Source organism: Aquarana catesbeiana, linkage group LG03, assembly GCF_042186555.1.
Source record: "Aquarana catesbeiana isolate 2022-GZ linkage group LG03, ASM4218655v1, whole genome shotgun sequence".
NCBI lineage: Eukaryota > Metazoa > Chordata > Amphibia > Anura > Ranidae > Aquarana > Aquarana catesbeiana.
Genome location: NC_133326.1, coordinates 169,146,586 through 169,167,363, shown reverse-complemented (window position 1 = coordinate 169,167,363; position 20,778 = coordinate 169,146,586). Strand labels below are relative to the sequence as shown.

The 20,778-nt window shown below is 47.5% G+C and overlaps 1 protein-coding gene across 3 annotated transcripts in view; it reads left to right on the top strand.

The window, feature by feature from the left end:
* The first annotated feature begins 18,103 nt into the window (after window positions 1-18,103).
* Window positions 18,104-20,778, top strand: part of SEPHS1 (selenophosphate synthetase 1) — a 121,123-nt gene continuing 118,448 nt past the window's right edge. Inside the window, exon 1 of one of the 3 annotated variants that reach the window (XM_073619513.1) lies at window positions 18,104-18,255. The gene's annotated coding sequence lies outside the window, so the exon portion shown is untranslated. Of the gene's footprint in view, window positions 18,353-20,778 lie in introns of all 3 variants that reach the window. The other 2 variants (XM_073619512.1, XM_073619515.1) reach the window with 2 other exon arrangements.

Below are 20,778 nucleotides of genomic sequence, written 5' to 3'. Positions count from 1 at the left end.
CCTCAACACTAGGGATCTATCGGTGTCCTGCTATTAATTTCAAGGAGTATTTCTTTACGTACACTCGGCCAGGTCATTCTTATTGCTCCCTGCAGCTACCTAGTGTGATCTATGCTGGAGGCTTGGCCCTGGAGAGGTGTGTGACACCCCCCTGGTGATTTGCAGAATTACTGTAGAGCTTTAGGTATTAACAATCTATCCCTGAAGAAGCCAATACTGGCGAAACATGTCGGGCACTTAAAATACCTATCTACTGCTTTGGCCGTTACATTCCTGAGGCCAAGCAACGTGAAGCTCGCTACAGATATGTTTTTAATGTCTATGCACACCATGTTTTTGTGATTTCTTTGTCTATTTTTTATAATCTCTATGTATTAATAAAAATTACTCTTTTTAAAAAACTTTTGAATGTACTGTGTTTGCCCTGGCACCGTTATAATCCCTGTATTCCCTTTTCTTTGGTTTTATTATTGTGTTCTGTCATTACTTTCCAGGCTTTTTATTAGCCAATTGAAAATATGCAATGCCTGGTGCCACAAAATGCGGCTAGCCGAAAGCTCACAGATTTTAACTTTGTAAATATTCACATAGGTATAACACTCCACAGTCCTTGGTTACCACAAAGCAGCAAGAAACCCTATTGTTTTCTATTGGGCAGTGCTGGAAGAGTCTTTTCATCTACTGTATGTGGGTTCGTGTATACATACAAGAATTTCACAAAAAAAGAGGAAAACTATTTTGAAGAAAGAGCTATAAAGTAAAATTATGCTTTATAAAATTTGTCTTTTAAGTGGAACTTTACACAAAACTTTTTTTTTTTTTCATTTTGGAATGACCTGATAGGACCTCTTGTGTGAAAGCGGCCTAAGGCTGGCCATACATGGGTTGCAGGAAAGAAATTTGCGTGATTTCCCCATCAACACAGATTGTGTTGACAGGGGAATCAGCAATTGTCTTCTCACAGCGGGGAAAAAAAATCACAAGGGAATCTGGTGAGCTGGTTGTATCCAAGCTGATCGGTCGAAAAATAGAAAGGTTGTCCCGCTTGCCATCCCCTTTTGCCCTCTCCACTTCCATACTACTACTCTACCACAATGCAACACAGTCTGTGAATGGGCGATGGAGACACCATTCAACTTCTCCTCCCCTTTGCCACTACCTGAGCGTTAGTGCTGCAGTGATTTCACCGCAAGGGAAATATCCTGTTGAAGAAATCTCAGGCACTAGCAGGATCAGAATGAATTTATAACAGGGTTTCTCAACTGGAGTTCTGTGGATCCCTAGGGTTCTGCGAGAAGTCTCCAGGGTTTTGCCGATAAACACTATTCCCGTGGATTTACAGTACCTTAAAAAAGTATTCTTACCCCTTGAAACGTTTTGTCATGTTACAACCAAAAACATAAATGTATTTTATTGGGATTTTATGTGATAGACCTACACAAAGTGGCACATAATTGTGAAGTGGAAGGAAAATGATAAAAGGTTTTCAATTTTGTTTACAAATACATATCTGCTGAAAAGTGGGGCATGCATTTGTATTCAGCCCCCTTTACTCTGATACCCCTAACTAAAATCTAGTGGAACCAATTGCCTTCAGAAGTCACCTAATTAGTAAATAGAGTCCACCTGTGTGTAATTTAATCTCAGTATAAATACAGCTGTTCTGTGAAGCCCTCAGAGATTTGCTATTTTTTTTTTAACAGAAGATTTTATTGAACAAATCAGCATTACAATACAATAAATTAGTACAGTCAATGTGATGAGAATAGTGACAACAAGATCTACCTTCAGGCCCCTTTCACACTTATACGACTTCAAAGGCGCGCGATTTTACTGCGATTTCGCGGGCGCGATTTTACCGCCATTTGCCGCGACTTTACCGCGATTTGGGAGCAGTACTATTTTGTACGACTTTGCCACATTTTTGGCATTAACAAATGAAAACATACAGTAGTTGGTATGAATCATAAGGGGGAACTCCACCTTCTGCAATTGAGCTGCAGAAGATAGCGGAGGAGCCGGCAGAAGATCAGGACACCGGGAGGAGACCCCCGAAGTCGGAAGAGGACCCCTGAAGTCGGAAGAAGACCCCGGAGCTGCCTAATAAATTACTTTAAAAACCTGTGTACTGTGTTTTTTATTGACACTTTTTTCCCTAGGTGAATGGGTAGGGGTACCATGTACCCCATACTCATTCACATAGGGTGGGGGGCCGGGATCTGGGGGTCCCCTTATTAAGCCCCCCGCCCGCAGACCCCGACAACCAACGGCCAGGGTTGTCGGGAAGAGGCCCTTGTCCTCATCAACATGGGGACAAGGTGCTTTGGGGTGGAGGGGCCGCAGGGTGCCCCCCATGCCCCAAAACACCCACCCCCCCATGTTGAGGGCATGCGGCCTGGTACGGTCCAGGAGGGGGGGGGGTGCTTGCTCGTCCCCACCCCCATTCCTGACCGTCCGGGCTGCGTGCTCAGATAAGGGTCTGGTATGGATTTTGGGGGGGACCCCATGCCGATTTTTCGGCGTAGGGGTTCCCCTTAGATCCATACCAGACCTAAGGGCCTGGTATGCGCCTGGGGGGGAACCCACGCCGTTTTTTTCATTTAAAACTTGGCGCGGCGTTCCCCCTCAGGATTCATACCAGGCAGCTGTCAGCACTGCCTGTCGCTCATCGCGAAACGAAAAAAAAGTTTTCCTTTCCCGATCAGCGAGCCAGGCTTGTGCTTACAAAGTCATACTGAAGTGCAGTACAAAATCGTGGGACAAGTCGTATAAGTGTAAAAGGGGTCTCAGTCAAAAGCCACTATTTAGCAGATATTCCAGTTATGCAAACGTCAGAAGTTTCACCTAACAATACTCCTTATGGCATTAAAGCGTTATAACCTCTTAGGTAGTATAAAGTAGGTAACCAATATACAGTCAAACCTAGTAGGGATAGCGGGGGGAGGGGGGGGGATGGGGGTGGGGGAAGGGGGGGGGATAAAGGGGGGGATGGGAGGGGACCGAGGGAGGGAGGGGAAGGAAGGGGATGAGGGGGGGGAAGAGCATCAGAAGAATGGGCATGAGATGTAGGATGTCCTCTAATATGTTTCACGTCTTGATTATGGGGATGGGGGTTCAGGATCCCCGGAGGCGTCCACCCAAGAGGACCAGATTTTATCAAACTTTCCTGGGCATTGCCTACTTTCATACGTCAGTCTATAAAGAGGGAGTGCCGTATTCACCGACCTTCTCCACAAGGCCAGGGTAGGAGGCTCCACTAGTTTCCATCGCAATAAGATTTCACGCCTGGCATAGTATAATGCAAAGGTTAGACACAGTTTATTATATCTATCTCCCTCCACTTCCTCCAAATGACTAAGCAGAAGTACCTGGGGATCCACCGGTAAGTGTGAGCCTATGACCTTGCTCAATGTGGAGGCCACTGTAGACTAGAAGGGGCGAAGTTTGGGACAGGACCAGACCATGTGCCAGAAAGTACGCTCCTCCTGCCTACATCTCTGACAGTTGGGATCTCTTTGATGGTAAATTCGCGCCAGTCTCTGTGGGGTGAAATACGCTCTGTGTAGGAACTTAAATTGTATGAACCTATCTTTTGCAGCTATCATGGAGGGAATGTAGGAGATTAAACACTCCTTCCATTCCTCCTCGTTCAAAGAGGGAATATCAACCCTCCACTTTTCCCAGGTTTTGGTTAATTTGGTATCATACTCCACTTTAAGGTAAAGATATAATGTTGAGAGGGTTTCCCCATCACCCTGGAAGTCAAGAGCCGTTCAATGGAGTCCGGTTCCAGAATGAGGGGGGCAGGGAACTGAGCTTCAAAGGCGTGTTTCAGCTGCCAGTACCTGAATTGGAAAGAGGGCGGGATAGCGAAGGATTGCCTCAGGGCTTGGAAAGACATAAGTCTACCCTCTTTGACTATATGTTTTAATGTAAGAATTCCCTTTTTTGCCCAAAGCGAGGGGTCCGGTATGCTGTAAAAGTGGGGGAGCACAGAGTTACCCCATAGGGGCATGTGAGGTGAGATGAGATTGGGCTTCCATATATTTTCCTAGCCTCCTGCCATACCTTCACGGTAGTTCGCATCAGCGTTGTCATGGACGGACTGGCTCTAAGTCCACGAAATGGGAGATTGCTCAGGGCCGCATAGGAACCCAAAATAGCTGCCCCCAGAGTGACCGCCGGATTCTGTATGGGCTGGGAGAACCACCACCGAATCGTGACCAGAACAGCTGCCCAATAGTAGATTTGAAAATTCGGTAGCGCCAATCCCCAATCCCCCCCCCCCCCCCCCGAAAGTGGGAGATATAAAATCTGTTTGGCCACCCTAGGTGGCCTCCCAGCCCAGACAAAGTGTATCAGCAGACTCTCCAATCTTCGAAAGAAAGTCCTAGGGATGTGTATGGGTGTATTACGGAAGAAGTAGAGATACTTGGGAAGAAAGATCATTTTTAGCAAATTGACTCTGCCAACAGGGGTCAATGGAAGGGAACGCCAAGCAGCACATCTAGCCGTAAGCTGTGTCATGAGTGGTCGCAAATTGTTATCCATGTAGTCTTGGACTTTGCCGCTAACCTGGATCCCCAAATATTTGAAGTCATCTACCCATTTGAGCTGCAGGTGTGGCACCCTGGGGGTTGAGGGGTGGAGCGGGAAAAGAACCGACTTGTCCCAATTAATGCAAATCCCCGAGTACCCACCAAATCGGTTAATCAGATCCAGTGCAGTCTGTAAAGAGGACGACGCATCCGCTAAATAGAGCAGAGCATCGTCCGCATACAATGATACATTTTCTTCAATTGGACCTACCTGGAGACCCTTCACACCCGGATCATCCCTCAGCAATATAGCCAGGGGCTCCATCGCCAGAGCAAATAGACCCGGGGAGAGAGGACATCCCTGTCGCGTGCCACGAAACAATCTAAACTTCCCCGATAGGCATGCGTTGGTACGTATTCTAGCTGAGGGGCCATGATATAACATGCGGAGCCATTTCGTAAACCCGGGCCAAACCCGAATCGCGAGAGCACCTCCCACAGGTAACCCCACTCGACGGAATCAAAAGCCTTCTCCGTGTCGAGTGAGGCCACCGTTCCTTTAGTCGCCTCATCTGCTCTATCTATGTGGGTATAAGGGCGTCTGATATTAATGTCCGTTCCTCTCCCAGGCATGAAGCCTGTTTGATCCCTGTGGATGAGGGCAGTAATGACCAAATTAAGCCTGTTGGCCAACACTTTCGCCAGTACCTTAGCATCGACGTTTAGAAGGGATATGGGGCGATACGAGGAGCATAGCGTGGGATCCTTCCCTGGCTTAGGGATCACCACTATAATCGCTTCGCTCATTGTGTCCGGGAGTTTTTCAAGACGCCCCGACGCAGAGAAGAAGTCCTGTAATTTATCAACTAGTTCTGTTGCGTATTGTTTGTAAAACTCCACAGGGATGCCATCAGGACCCGGTGTTTTCCCTGTCTGCATTGATTTAAGTGCCTGGAGTATTTCCAGAGACATAATTGGGGCGTCGAGCTTGTCACGATACGTAGCTGTAAGGGTTGGGATATCAATATCATTTAAGTATGCTACTAGATCTTCTCTTCCATAGTCTACCCTGGAGCTATAGAGGGATTCATAGAATTCCGCAAAACAGCCATTTATCCCTTCCGGTGTATGGATCAGCTGTCCCGATAGGTCTTTAATACATGAGATACTCATCCCACCTGCCTGTTCCCTGGAGAGCCAGGCCAACAGACGGCCTGACCTCTCTCCCTGCTCAAAAATCCACTGGGACTGAGCCAACATTTTCTTCTGGGTGAGAGAGGTACGAAGACGCACCACCTCCTTCGTCATAAGTTGTAGATGCGAATAGTGCACAGGGTCTCGGGTACGAACAAAAAAAGCCTCCGCACTGCCCGCATCCCTCTCAGCCTTAATCAATTCTGTCCTACGCTCTCGTCAGACTCTGGCAATGATGGTCTGGTACTGCCCCTGTGTTGTGGCCTTAAAGGCATCCCACACTACTGTGGGGTCTGCCGAGCCCACGTTTACTGCCCAAAAGTCAAGCAATTCCGTCCTAAATTGGGAATCTACTGCGGTGTCTGAGATCCAAAATCTGGAGAGCCTCCACACCCTTCCCACTGGGCCTAGGGAGAGATCCAATGACAACAGCAAGGGTGTGTGATCAGAAATTCCCCTAGGGAGTATTTGTATGTCTGTGACCCGTGGGAGGACCTGGCTCCCTGCAAAGACCAAGTTTATACGGGAAAACGTTCTGTGAGAGGCTGAGTGGCATGTGTATGCCCTGGTCTGGGGGTGACGCCACCTCCAGACATCAATCAAGCCATAAGTATCTGCCCATTCAGCCAACCCAGAGCAATGATGTCCCGCAGGAGTTAGCCTGTCAAAATCCGGGTCAGGGACCAGATTAAAATCACCGAGTATAACAGTATTGTCAGATGCAAAGTCGGCTATCTTGCTAGTGATCTGATTGAGCACCACCAAGGAAGCCGGGGGAGGCAAATACAAGCCCACAATGGTCCACGTTAAAGAGTATATTTTGGCATGAATAATAACATACTGACCATCAGGGTCGAGGGCCAAATCCAAGAGCCGAAAGGGGAGTGACTTCAATACCAGAATAGTAACACCCCTAGAGAAAGTGGAGTGCGTGGAGTGGTAGTGGTGGCCCACCCAAGGCTTTTTTAGGGCCAGAACCCTACGCCCTGTTAAGTGTGTTTCTTGGAGTATGCATATATGTGGGTTATAAGTTTTAATAAATTGGAACACCAGGGAATGCTTGACCGGGGAGTTCAGTCCCCTGGTGTTCCAGGAGATGATGTTAAGGGAGGACATGCCAATAATAGTAATAATGTTAGGATCAGTGCAGATCACGGCTCTTGGACTGGACCCCGGAACCCGAAACGGACACATCTGGAAACAGTGCAATGCTGATGAGTTAATTTTTTTGGTACAAACATCAAACAAAAACAAATAAACCAAACTAAAAATAGATAAAGGATGCCAGTATCTAAAGTAAATGGAACAAGCTCCATTAGGGGAACTTTCCTCACCCCCACCCCACCCAACCCCCTAAAACTGAGGCAGGTTTCAATCCCAAACTTATTCAGCTCGCTGGCTGCAACAGGGGGTCCGTGGAAGAGGCGAGCCCACCCCCCGAGACTTCACACGGGGGGGGGGGAAGCAACAGTTCAAGCGGCTTTCCACATGTGAGATCGCCGCTTTGTGATGCAGCAGGCTGTGAGGACGTGGAAAGTCAGACAAAAGGAAGTATTCCATAATGCGACCTCACTGTAGAGTCGATCCATCTCTTAGGAGGAGATACAGAACAAAAACTCCAACGCTCCTCGTGGAGTCAAGCAGGTGTAAAGGAACTTCATTTCTCAACAGTCTTCTGACCAAGTTCTTTGGCAGGGGCATTAACTTAAAATATCCCTGATAAGGATAACCAGTGTTCCTCCCACTGATCCGCACACACCATGGATTGAACTGGGCATAACCTGTGCAACATAACAAAGTCATCCATGTAGTAGTTCGTGTGATAACCCAGACCCAGGTTTAAACCATGGTGGGGAACCAATGAAAAGGGCCATGCAGCACATACCAGAAAGACCATCAGCGATTCTGTGGCAGCGTATCCAGCCAGGCAGAGGCCTCTCTCGGTGTGGTAAAGAAGCGAGTTGTCTCGCCATCCTGGACTCTCAGGCATGCAGGGAAGAGTACACTGTAACGAATGTTGCGTGATCGCAAAGCCGCTTTAACTTGGTCAAAAGATTTCCTGAGTTTCTGGGTCTCGACCGAGTAGTCGGGGAAGATCATCAACTTGGTATTCTGGAATCTGAGGTCCCCAACCGTTCTAGAGGCACGGAGAACTTCATCTCTGTCTCTGAAATTGAGGAGACGGAGAATAAAGGTGCGGGGAGGGGATCCAGGAGGCCCCAGCCTAGGAGGGATGCGGTGTGCCCTCTCGTAGTAGGGTGACCAGTGGGCATCGGGTAGAAGGTCACGCAGCAGACCCTCTATGAAGGAGGTAGGATTATTCCCCTCCGCCCCCTCCGGTAGACCTACTATGCGAAGATTATTGCGCCGGTTCCTATTCTCTGCGTCTTCGGCTCTGTATTCCAGGGCCTTTACTTTGGTTTGAAGCGTACGGAGCGATGCTCCATGTTCCGCAATGGTGTCTTCAGTGGTACTCAGCCTTTGCTCTGTTTCAGTGACTCGCGACCTGATTTTGTCTATATCTTGGCGGATTAGACCCATGTCCAGCTGAACGGCTTCAATCTTTGTTGTTAACGTAGATTGACAAGTAGCAATAGCCGCCCTGCTGGGTCAGGGGTAGTCAGGCAATAGGAATGGTGCAACGTGTGGCCCCTCAGCAAACCTCCCCCTCACCTGGAACTATGTAGAGCAGGATCTGTCCTCCACAGGCCTCTACTGGCTTACAGGGAATCTTCAGTCCAGCCACCCTCCTCCACAAGCAAAATGTCAGGGGTGGAAGAGCCCAGGGGTTCCCCTACTGCCCAGGCAGCTGTCCCCAGCCGTTTCAGGGTCACTTCCTCCAGGCCACGGGGTGGGGGGCCTCCTTCAGCCAGTCCGACGGCTCCAAGTCCCCAGGAAAGGCCGCGGTCTCAGCCTAGTAGAACGTGGGGGGGGAGAGTCTTCAGGCCCCAAGCACAGGCTAAGATCTGATATAAAAATATATATAGGGAGTGGCGCTGTGCATAAGGGAATAATAGGCGTGTAATGATTATCTAATAAATATGATGATGGTGTCTACAAACCTAGTATAGAAGACGGCAAAAACGGTAAAGATATGGATCCAATAATATGTATCCCACCTGGGAATCAATAAGTGCTGATAAAAAATGAGAATACAAGTAGGTGTTCAGTACAACCTTAATCCCATAAGCAAATTGAAAATTAGTGATCTCTAATAGTGTAATATAATGTGCATGACAAGTGCCAGAATATCAAGTGCAATTTAATTGAGTGTTCCAGCCCCTGCTGGAATGAACTACAAGTGATGTGTGAAGGAGGGGGTTCCACAACCCTCTGTGGTGCAGTTCTAAGAAATAGAAATAGAAAAAATAAAAAATAAATATATATATGTGTAGGTATATATAAAAGTGATGTTTTTTTTTTTTTTTTTTTTTTATTTAAAAAATGAGATATGGAAATGGTGATTTTAATTAATATATATGTGATTCTGGTAAGCTGATAATATCACAATTAATAGCAGCACTAAATCTCATGTGAAATGAAGCAAATAATATCACAATTAATAGCAGCACTAAGTCTCATGTGAAATGAAGCAAATAGGAGTAAATTCCATGTGAGATAACAAAGAGTTCGTGTATTATCTTCCACCCGACTTCTTCCAAACTTTCTAAAGGCACAATCCCCCCTGATGTGATTCCACTCACCGGAACGCTATACCCCTGCAGGGGTATAAGCATAAGATGTTTCTATTCCAAGTATCGATCAAATCCGGGTCTCGAACACAGGGAGGAAATGGGGGAAGTTAATGATCCCTTGTTGCGATCCTATCTCCAGCCGGACATCCGCTCCAAAGATGTTATATGGAATAAAGAAATTTTGTCCACATAGCGTAACTCCTTTTAAACCATTTATTTATTAAAAGCATACAGTCCAACAATGCGGAGTTAATTCCAAGGAATAAGTTTAAAAAGCGAGGAGGGAGCGTGCAAGCTCTCTAGCTCCCTATGCTGACCCGGGACGCGGCGTAGTTCGCGACTACCGCTTGCATTCCACCGGTCAGCTAGCAGAAACCACAAAGACAGGAGCGCCTCCGATGACGTCCGTGTGACGAAACGCGTAAGGCGGGACTATCTTGGTACGCACAACGTCATTTCCTGTCTTTGTGGTTTCTGCTAGCTGACCGGTGGAACGCAAGCGGTAGTCGCGAACTACGCCGCGTCCCGGGTCAGCATAGGGAGCTAGAGAGCTTGCACGCTCCCTCCTCGCTTTTTAAACTTATTCCTTGGAATTAACTCCGCATTGTTGGACTGTATGCTTTTAATAAATAAATGGTTTAAAAGGAGTTACGCTATGTGGACAAAATTTCTTTATTCCATATAACATCTTTGGAGCGGATGTCCGGCTGGAGATAGGATCGCAACAAGGGATCATTAACTTCCCCCATTTCCTCCCTGTGTTCGAGACCCGGATTTGATCGGTACTTGGAATAGAAACATCTTATGCTTATACCCCTGCAGGGGTATAGCGTTCCGGTGAGTGGAATCACATCAGGGGGGATTGTGCCTTTAGAAAGTTTGGAAGAAGTCGGGTGGAAGATAATACACGAACTCTTTGTTATCTCACATGGAATTTACTCCTATTTGCTTCATTTCACATGAGACTTAGTGCTGCTATTAATTGTGATATTATTTGCTTCATTTCACATGAGATTTAGTGCTGCTATTAATTGTGATATTATCAGCTTACCAGAATCACATATATATTAATTAAAATCACCATTTCCATATCTAATTTTTTAAATAAAAAAAAAAAAAAAAAAAAAAAAACATCACTTTTATATATACCTACACATATATATATTTATTTTTTATTTTTTCTATTTCTATTTCTTAGAACTGCACCACAGAGGGTAGTGGAACCCCCTCCTTCACACATCACTTGTAGTTCATTCCAGCAGGGGCTGGAACACTCAATTAAATTGCACTTGATATTCTGGCACTTGTCATGCACATTATATTACACTATTAGAGATCACTAATTTTCAATTTGCTTATGGGATTAAGGTTGTACTGAACACCTACTTGTATTCTCATTTTTTATCAGCACTTATTGATTCCCAGGTGGGATACATATTATTGGATCCATATCTTTACCGTTTGTGCCGTCTTCTATACTAGGTTTGTAGACACCATCATCATATTTATTAGATAATCATTACACGCCTATTATTCCCTTATGCACAGCGCCACTCCCTATATATATTTTTATATCTGTTTTTGAGGGTACACGTTGGTGTCCCCTGCCTACATAGGGGGGCTGCAGTTGCAAACATAGCCTGTAGCGCGGATCCACTGACCACATTACAGGCTAAGATCTGTCCAGGGTCGCCTCTCCCGCCCCCATCCATGGTCCCCAGCAGCCGATGGGTCTCCGCAGCAGAGCTGATCGCATAGAGGAGCTCCCGGGCCGAGGTGCGGTCCGCCAGGAAAGGCCGCAGCTTCGGCCTAGTCGTCCAAGGTAGGCCCGGAGCGTCAGCGGGATGCCGATCACGGCCCTGGAACCGCTAATTTTCCTCTCCCCTCAGCAGACAGGTCCTCCCCAGGTCCCCCTCGGTCAGCAGGGGTAATTTTGAAAGGTGATTAGTGCCGATGGATCCGGATATATGTTACGGATCAGCGGAGCTCCCTACAAAAGCCGCCGCTCACAGCGCCATCTTGGCCACGCCCCCGATATTTGCTAGTTTAAAGCAGGGTTAGGTTATAAAAAGAATATCCCAAGCTTTGAACATCTCACGGAGCACTGTTCAATTCATCATCCAAAAAATGAAAGAGTATGGCACAACTGCAAACCTACCAAGACATGGCCGTCCACCTAAACTGACAGGCCCGGCAAGGAGAGCATTAATCAGAGAAGGAGCCAAGAGGCCCATGGTACCTCTGGAGTAGCTGCAGAGAACTACAGCTCAGGTAGGGGAATCTGTTCACAGGACAGCTATTAGTCGTGCACTCCACAAATCTGGCCTTTATGGAAGAGTGGCAAGAAGAAAGCCATTGTTAAACGAAAGCCATAAGAAGTCCTGTTTTACAGTTTGCGAGAAGTCATGTGGGTGACACAGCAAACATGTGGAAGAAGGTGTTCTGGTCAGATGAGACCAAAATTGAACTTTTTGGCATAAAAGCAAAGTGCTATGTGTGGCAGAAAACTAACACTGCACATCATCCTGAATACACCATCCCCACCGTGAAACATGGTGGTGGCAGCATCATTGTGTGGGAATGCTTTTCTTCAGCACGGACAGGGAAGCTGGCCAGAGTTTAAAGGGAAGATGGGTGGAGCCAAATACGGGGCAATCTTAGAAGAAAACCTGACTCAGGGAGGCTGAAAACAAATGCATGCCATACTTTTCACATATTTATTTGTAAAAAGAATTGAAAACCATTTATCATGTTTGTTCCACTTTACAATTATGTGCCACTTTATGTTGGTCTATCACAAAAAAAACAATTAAAATACATTTACGTATTTGGTTGTAACATGACAAAATATGGCAAATTTCAAGGGGTATGAATACTTTTTCAAGGCACTGTATATCCGTTTAGCAGTGGCTTGACTGTTTCCCCTTTACAGTTTCTGCTGTTACTGAGTGCCTGATGGCACTCTTAGGTCTTATTCACATGGCCAAATTGGCCATGGGGTAAGTATACGTAGAAGCTGGTCTAGGAACTTTGGTCAGTAATATTATATACTACTGTACAGAGTGCAGGAAATTCTTGCATTCCGAGAAGAACATATGACAGATCTCAAGAGATCTCAAGAGATTTAAAACTACAGATTTAATGGAATGTGCTCTGGCCCTACAGGCCAGCCAGAAAGAACTGAAAGGTTTTGTGTATGTCTGCCTTCTGTTTTCTTATGTGAAAGATATGTGAAAAGCTAGAACAAATAGATTATTTGTGTGCAATGTAATGTACAGTATGTGAGCTAGACTGCATTCAGAATTGTGATGAAAGGCTACATGCTTTGCATTACACACTGACACAATATTAGGGCTCATTTACATTGCGGTTAGGGGTGGTAAAACATGCGGTTGAGCTGCATTTTTATCTCCCCCAACTGCTTCACCTTAAGCTGCAAAGGGAGTGGATAAGGATGTACTTGTAGCGCTACCACCTCAGGAGCCACTGGATTTTTGGGTCCCACTTCATCTGTAAAGCCAGGCAACATGCATTTTCAGCAGGCACACATAGTCAAAGAACCAGTCCAACAGCTTTGGTTTTGTTATTTATTGGGGTAAATAACTTGGATGGGGTTAGGGTGGTTATGGAATGCCCAGGACTTGGTCAATGTAGATCTTTGAGAACAACTTGAATGATCACAGACTTCTAGCAAAGACTCCCAGACTGTACTACCTCTGGAATAACAGTACATCCTGGCTAGCCAGAAGTCTCAACGTGAGTTCAGATACTTTAGTCTTCCCTGCAAAATGCCAGCACCTGGCTCTAATCGAGAATTCCCCCAGCAAGGGTGAAGGATAACAGTATACTGTTCCTCTGAAAGCTAGCTGAATATTGGTGAATATTGTTCTTGGCTGTAATCTCCCTTTTAGGCTTGTGTGGATGGGGGGATTGCAGCGGTTACTCACTCCATCCCTTTTAATCCTGCAGCATAGATGGTGACTTCTGCCTAGGCCTCCTGCTAGTTAGGTTCCATTTACTTGCAAGGGTGTCTCAACCATCCAAGATGAGACTAAAGGGGGTGAGGGTCCCTCTCTGGCTCCTTCACCTCTCTACTCCTCTCTGTCCACTGCCACCACACATCTTCTGCTTGGAGGCAGAGCCCCCCAGCACAGGGGTCCCCTCTAGGCCTCTGGATCGGCAAACTCTCCACCTTCCACCCAGGGATTGGTAGAGCTCTCACAACTATTCAGGCTTTTATCTCCATCCCTCCGCCCACTAAGTTCTGGAAAGCCAGGGGGAGGCGACGGAGGCTCAGCCCTTAGAGCCTGCCAGCTGAACTGTAAACAACCCTAAATAACCCTGGCTCCTCTGGCTACAGTGAAACCAAATTAAAGAGGGAGTCCACCTAAAAAAAAAATATTAAAAGCCAGCAGCTACAAATACTGCAGCTGCTGACTTTTAATACATGGCCACTTACCTGTCCCAGGGTCCAGCGATGTCGACAGCCGACGCCGATAAATCGCTCGACTCTCAGCAGCTGCCGCCGCCATCCTAGGTGAGGGAATCAGGAAGTGAAGCGTTGCAGCTTCACTTCCCGGTTCCCTACTGCGCATGCACGAGTCGCGCTGCGCGTCGTAACTGGTCCCCGATATCTCCTGGGACCTGTGTGTTTCCCAGGAGACAGCGCGGAGGGACAGGAAGAGGCATAGACTCCCGTGGGAGTCTATGCCGGACGTGGGTGCAAATACCTGTCTTAGACAGGTATCTGCACCCCCCTCCCCCCTGAAAGGTGGCAAATGTGACACCGGAGGGGGGGAGGGTTCTGAAAAGCGGAAGTTCCATTTTTGTGTGGAACTCCGCTTTAACATTATCTATAAGGCTGCTTTTACACTGAGGCGCTTTACAGGCGCTATAGCTCTAAAAATAGCGCCTGCATAGCGCCTGTAAAGAGCCTCTCCTCTCACTCCAGTGTGAAAGCCTGAGTGCTTTCACACTGGAGCGGTGCGCTTGCAGTAAAAAAAGTCCTGCAAACAGCATCTTTGCAGCGCTGTAGGAGCGGTGTATAGACTGCTCCTAAAGCGCCCCTGCCCATTACCCTGCCGTACCGCCGGCAAAGCCCTTCTTAAAAAAGCACCCCACTAGCGGCCGAACAGTGATGCTAAAATGACAATAAAGTACACACGGTCGTATTTTCCGATGGAAAATGTGTGATAGGACCTTGTTGTCGGAAATTCCGACCGTGTGTGGGCTCCATCACACATTTTCCATTGGAATTTCTGACACACAAAGTTTGAGAGCTTGCTATAAAATTTTCCGACAACAAAATTAGTTGTCGGAAATTCCGATCGTGTGTACACAAATCTGACACACAAAGTGCCACGCATGCTCAGAATAAATTAAGAGAGGAAAGCTATTGGCTACTGCCCCGTTTATAGTCCCGACGTACGTGTTTTACGTCACAGCCGGCTCCCTACTGCACATGTGCAAAGTGTGCTCTCTGAATGGTCCGGCTGCAGGAAAAGAGGGACGGGGGCCGAACTTTCAGCTGAGTTTGCCACAGCAAATTCAGCCGGAAGTGGGAGCGGGTACCTGTCAAAAACAGGTACCCCCCCCCCCCAAAAAAAAGGTGCCAAATGTGGCAGTGGAGGGGGGAGGGAGGCAGACAAGCGGAGCTTTCCCTTTTTGGGTGAAGCTCTGCTTTAAGTGAATGAGGCTACTTTGCAAACACCTGGCAGCTGCATGCAGGTTGCTCATATGGTAGGGTGGGCTTTTAGGGTTAAAACAGGTGGTGAGGAGGTGACATAAAGCCTCCTCACCGTCTGTTAATCATCCTCTGTGGATCTGTGGATTGCTCTCCAAAGGGCTAACATAAATGTAAACTAGCCTTTAGAGATGAGGATTGAGCACTGACTGGGACAGATAAACTAAGAATGGTGGTTGTTGAAGAATGTGACATGCCACAGCGGACATCCTTTTTTGGTGCAAATGTATAGCTGTTTACTGCACTCCTCTGTTGTGCCGAATACTCAAAAACTCATTTTCTGTATCTGTATTTATTTGGTGCAGATTGTGAGACTCTTTGTGCAGAAAGTCGCAATTGCCATTTTATTCAAGACTTTCATTTCAAAGCCTTCAAACTGAACTATTATTTGGTCTATTATTTGGTCAATCAAAAAAAATGCAGGTTTCCATGTACCAAATATTTGGTTGACTCACAACAGGTTATCTCACCAAGTGTTTTTTATATTGTGATTCTGTCATTCAGATATATAAACTAGAGTGTTGTTCTGTTTTATATTTTATTAACAGTTTACTAGCCTATTAATTGTTACATCCATGTACTGTGAGCTGTAGAATATAAAATTATTTCAGGGTTCCCCTAGGATATGTTACCCCAACATTTCATATTCCTGATATGTGTCTGTTATACCATGTACTTGTGTTAAAAATATCCTGTTCTCTTTGTATTATTTCCTTTGTGTGAAATACCTGGTGATCTTGCCGGTCCCCCGGCTCTCCTATTTCAAACTGACCGCGCTAGGCATGAGAGCTCATCCTTCCCAGTGTGGTGAGTTTTCTGGGTGTGCTGGAAGCAGAGCCTGCCTGTCTTCAAATAGCCATGACTTGTGCTTACATGCCCCCTTGCACAGCCATTCACTGGAAGATCAGCATGTTGCTCTTTCTTTGCCTCCTGCTGACATCCTGCACAACTCTTCATTGGAAAGATTAGCTTACTGCTGTTTCTCCACTCCCTCCTCTCCCAGCCCAGAGGTCATGTGATCACTTATAGAAAAAGAAATATAAAAGGTATTTATAAGGTTTTTTTTTATATCTATGCAGAAATATGTTGCCCTTCATTTCTATTTAAACTGAATGGGTTGTTTAACAAGGTGAGGGTTTACATATACTTTAAATTAACATTTGTTTTTTCCTTTTGGGATAAAGGTTTTACATGAAATAAAAGAGAAGTATGTTTTTTTTTTTTTTGCCCATTCATACTTACCTAGGTGGATGCAGGATCGGTCCAATGCTGCATCTGTCCCCCACCGCCACTGCACTGAGAACTGAGCCATCAAACACCGCCAATGGCTCGGTTCTCACAGATCCCCGAGTGGAGAGCTGCTGACTGTCAATCAGCAGCTCTCCTCTCTGCTCCTCCACGCTCACTGGAGCTCTGAGCTGTGGAGGGGTGGGGAGCAGCCATCTCAGGCTCTCAGCGGCTCACTGAGAGGCTGAGACAGGCATCAGTCTGTCAGATCTGACGGATCCAGACATTATTGTTGTGATGATGCAGTGCCTGGACTGATTCCAGTGACGTCAGCTCTCTGCTGAAAACGGGTCACAGGAGTGCAAAACGAAATGCACTCCTGTGACCCATAGGAGAAGTCCAGCAAAACGAGCTCAGGCTGGACTTCTCCTTTAATGGCATCCCAGTCTTAGTCCGTAGGGTTCAATATTGAGTTGGCCCACCATTTGTGGCTATAACAGCTTCAAATCTTCTGGGAAGACTGTCCGGAAGGTTCAGGAGTGTGTCTATGGGAATGTTTGACCATTCTTCCAGAACACCTTTGGGATGAATTAGAGCGAAGACTGCGAGCCAGGCCTTCTCTTCCAACATCAGTGCCTGACCTCGCAAATGCGCTTCTGGAAGAATGGTCAAACATTCCCATAGACACACTCCTAAACCTTGTGGACAGCCTTCCTAGAAGAGTTAAAGCTGTTATAGCTGCAAAGGGTGGGCCAACTCAATATTGAACCCTACAGACAAAGACTGGGATGCCATTAAAGTTCATGTACGTGTAAAGGCAGGTGTCCCAATACTTTTGGTAATATAGTGAATGTGGTGGGGAATGCAAGCAAAATCACGCATGTTTCTGACTCGCAGAGAAAACATGCTGCACTTTTGCAGATGTGTGGGGGTGCCATTGGGGCCCATTCACACTACAACGCACATAAAAACGTGCCTGCAGTGCATTGCATTTGTTGCGTTTTCATGTGTTTTTCTGCATATATTTTTTTTCAAAGGCATGATTCCTCTGAGCTATGGCTGTGGGTGAGAGGTGCATTTTGACACAACCTGTTGCATAAAATCGCACTGCTAAGAAACACAGAGAAACAGCGTTCTGGTGTGAACATAACACATAGAAAGCTATTGTTTTCCGTGTGTCATTGCCGTTACCTGCGTTTTTCCACATGAAACTGCACACATAGTGTAAATGGGCCCTTAATTGTTAATGGCACCCACACACATAATCGGCGTTCTCATGCATGCCAAAGAAACTACACAGCGCTGCGGCACCCTGCGGCTTGGTGCAGAGCGTTTCAAAGCGTCAGGGATTTGTCTAGTCACATTTTTGGGGGGTAGAGCAGCCCATTGAAATGAATGGACCACCACTACACGCAGAATGTAATTGTGAGAAACTAGGCTTAGCATGTAAGAATATATATATATATATATATATATATATATATGAGGGGAGAGAAGAGCTGGATAAAATGGGTGAAGTTGCACTTTAAATGAGGCAGTTTGCCGTGTTTGTGTGGTAATTGTGTGCACACTGTCCATAGTTGTAGTTTATTATATATTATGACATTTAGTACTTGGTTCTTCCATAACAATAACTCCCCATTCCAGTGAGGGGGGTGGCTGTGTCCTTGTCCCAGTCAGGTGTCCCCCTCATGTCCGGGGCCCTCACACACAAAGAGAGGCCGGTGTTATCGGTGTGAGCGGACACACTGACTGCCGCCTCCTGTCTGATCATAAAGTAGAAATGAGGGTGTGCGTGTGCTGAGCGCGGTGCATTGTGGGTGTGCGGGACCTGCGGAGGGAGGCGGATGGAGAGCCGGTAAGTGAGAGGGAGGGAGGAGGAGCGGAGGAATCACAGGGGAGGGCGTCCGCCACCGCCGCTTAAAGGGGAACCGTTAACTAAGAATATAGATCCGGTGAGTAGAGCCGCGTCACCCCTTCCCTGATCCGGTGTGTGTCTGGGCGGCGGGCTGCAGTGGGTGGAGGAGGGGGGAAAGAAGGCCGTGCCGCCTTAAGGGCCGGGGGGGTTGGCAGCGGCGGGGTTAATGGCAGTCGGACTGCCGACATCTTTCTTCATCGCTGGCCTGTACCGAGGGCCTGAGTGACGGGTCGGGCCTGGCCGGGGACACTGGAGGAGCCTCCCTGCGCCTTTAAGGCGGATGGGGAGGAGTGAGCGGCCCGGGGCCTGGGCCCCACTCTGTACAATCAATAGAGGCAGCCTGAAGAGAGAGAGGGGCCCCGGGCCGGAACACTCATCCCACCGGCCTCACTCCTCTACACAGACCAACACATGTGTGCTGACACCCGGGGGCAGGAGGGCCCCATATAGAGAGCCTGCACAGAGGCAGTGCAAGAGGGGCCCCCAGACATCAGACTCTGCACAGAGACAGTGCAAGAGGGGCCCCCAGACATCAGACTCTGCACAGAGACATTGCAAGAGGGGCCCCCAGACATCAGACTCTGCACAGAGACATTGCAAGAGGGGCCCCCAGACATCAGACTCTGCACAGAGACAGTGCAAGAGGGGCCCCCAGACATCAGACTCTGCACAGAGACATTGCAAGAGGGGCCCCCAGACATCAGACTCTGCACAGAGACATTGCAAGAGGGGCCCCCAGACATCAGACTCTGCACAGAGGCAGTGCAAGAGGGGCCCCCAGACATCAGACTCTGCACAGAGGCAGTGCAAGAGGGGCCCCATATATCAGACTGCACAGAGACATTGCAAGAGGGGCCCCCAGACATCAGACTCTGCACAGAGACAGTGCAGGAGGGCCCCTCACATATCAGACTCTGCACAGAGACAGTGCAAGGGGGGCCCCATATATCAGACCTTGCATAGAGACATAGTGCAGGAGAGGCCCCCACATATCAGAATCTGCACAGAGACAGTGCAAGGGGGGCCCCATATTTTAGACGTTACATAGACATAGTGCAGGAGGGGCCCCACATATCAGACTCTGCATAGAGACAGTGCAGGAGGGGCCCCATATATCAGACTCTGCATAGACACTGTGCAGGAGGGGCCCCATGTATCAGACTCTGCATAGAGACAGTGCAGGAAGGGCCCCATATATCAGACTCTGCATAGAGACAGTGCAGGAAGGGCCCCATATATCAGACTCTGCATAGAGACAGTGCAGGAAGGGCCCCACATATCAGACTCTGCATAGAGACAGTGCAGGAAGGGCCCCACATATCAGACTCTGCATAGAGACAGTGCAGGAGGGGCCCCATATATTGGACCCTGCATAAAGACAGTGCAGGAGGGGCCCATTATATCAGACCCTGCATAGAGACATAATAAAGAAGGGGCCCCCAGTCATCATATGTACCGTGCATAGACACATATTGCCAGATGGACCCTGCATAGAGACACATTGCAGGAGGGGTGCCCCAAACATCAGACCCTGCATAGCGCCATAGTTCAAGAGAGGTCCCCAGACATCAAAGGGACCCTGCATGAAACCATAGTGCAGGAGGGGCCACAGATCTCAGACCTTGCATAGAGGCATAGTGCAGAAGGGGCTCCCAGACATCAGATGGACCCTGCATAGAGCCATAGTGCAGGAGGGTGCCCCCCACATATCAGATAGGTTCTACATAGAGCGATGGTGCAGGAGGGGCCCCCAGACATAAGATGGACAGTGCTGGAGGGGCCACCAAACATCTTTATAGGGGGCCAGTCAGATGTACTTTGCACCCCTAGAGCCATAGTGCAGAAGGTGCCCCCTGTGATGGACCTTGCATCCCTATAGCCATAGTGCAGGAAGGGCCCTTGGTCATCAAAATCGTCCTGTATAGAGCTATAGTGCAGGAAGGGCCCCCAGCATCCGTACAGTGCATAAATAAGTAAGAAAATGTCTCCCCCCCCCCCCCCCCCCCAACCCAATTATTCTAGCTCTCTAGGAGCACCCACTGAATACAGGACGTGTGGATGAGCAGCACAGGGGGATTTTCCACTCCTGTAACCATTGCAGTGTTTGTACCTATTGCCCTTCATGGCTGCATTGCTTTATTACCTCTAGATGCACTTTACAAAGTACATGAAAACCCCATATGAATGAGTAATTTTTAATTATAAGAGTGTTTTTGCCTTTTTTTTTTTTTTTTGTCCCTTGTTGCATCTTAATGCTGCTGATCGTCTGCATCCTCTTTGTAACAACTTTCCAACTTTTGTTTTGTTTTGTACTTTTTATTGATTGGTGCATGTGGCTTGCTCAGGACAGGTTAGCTGAGGCTGACAAGGGCATTGGAGAGTGTATGACAGGCTGACAATGCTGGAACACAATGGGGAGGTGGGGACAGAGTGCTGTCACCCAATGATAGGAACAAAGGACTT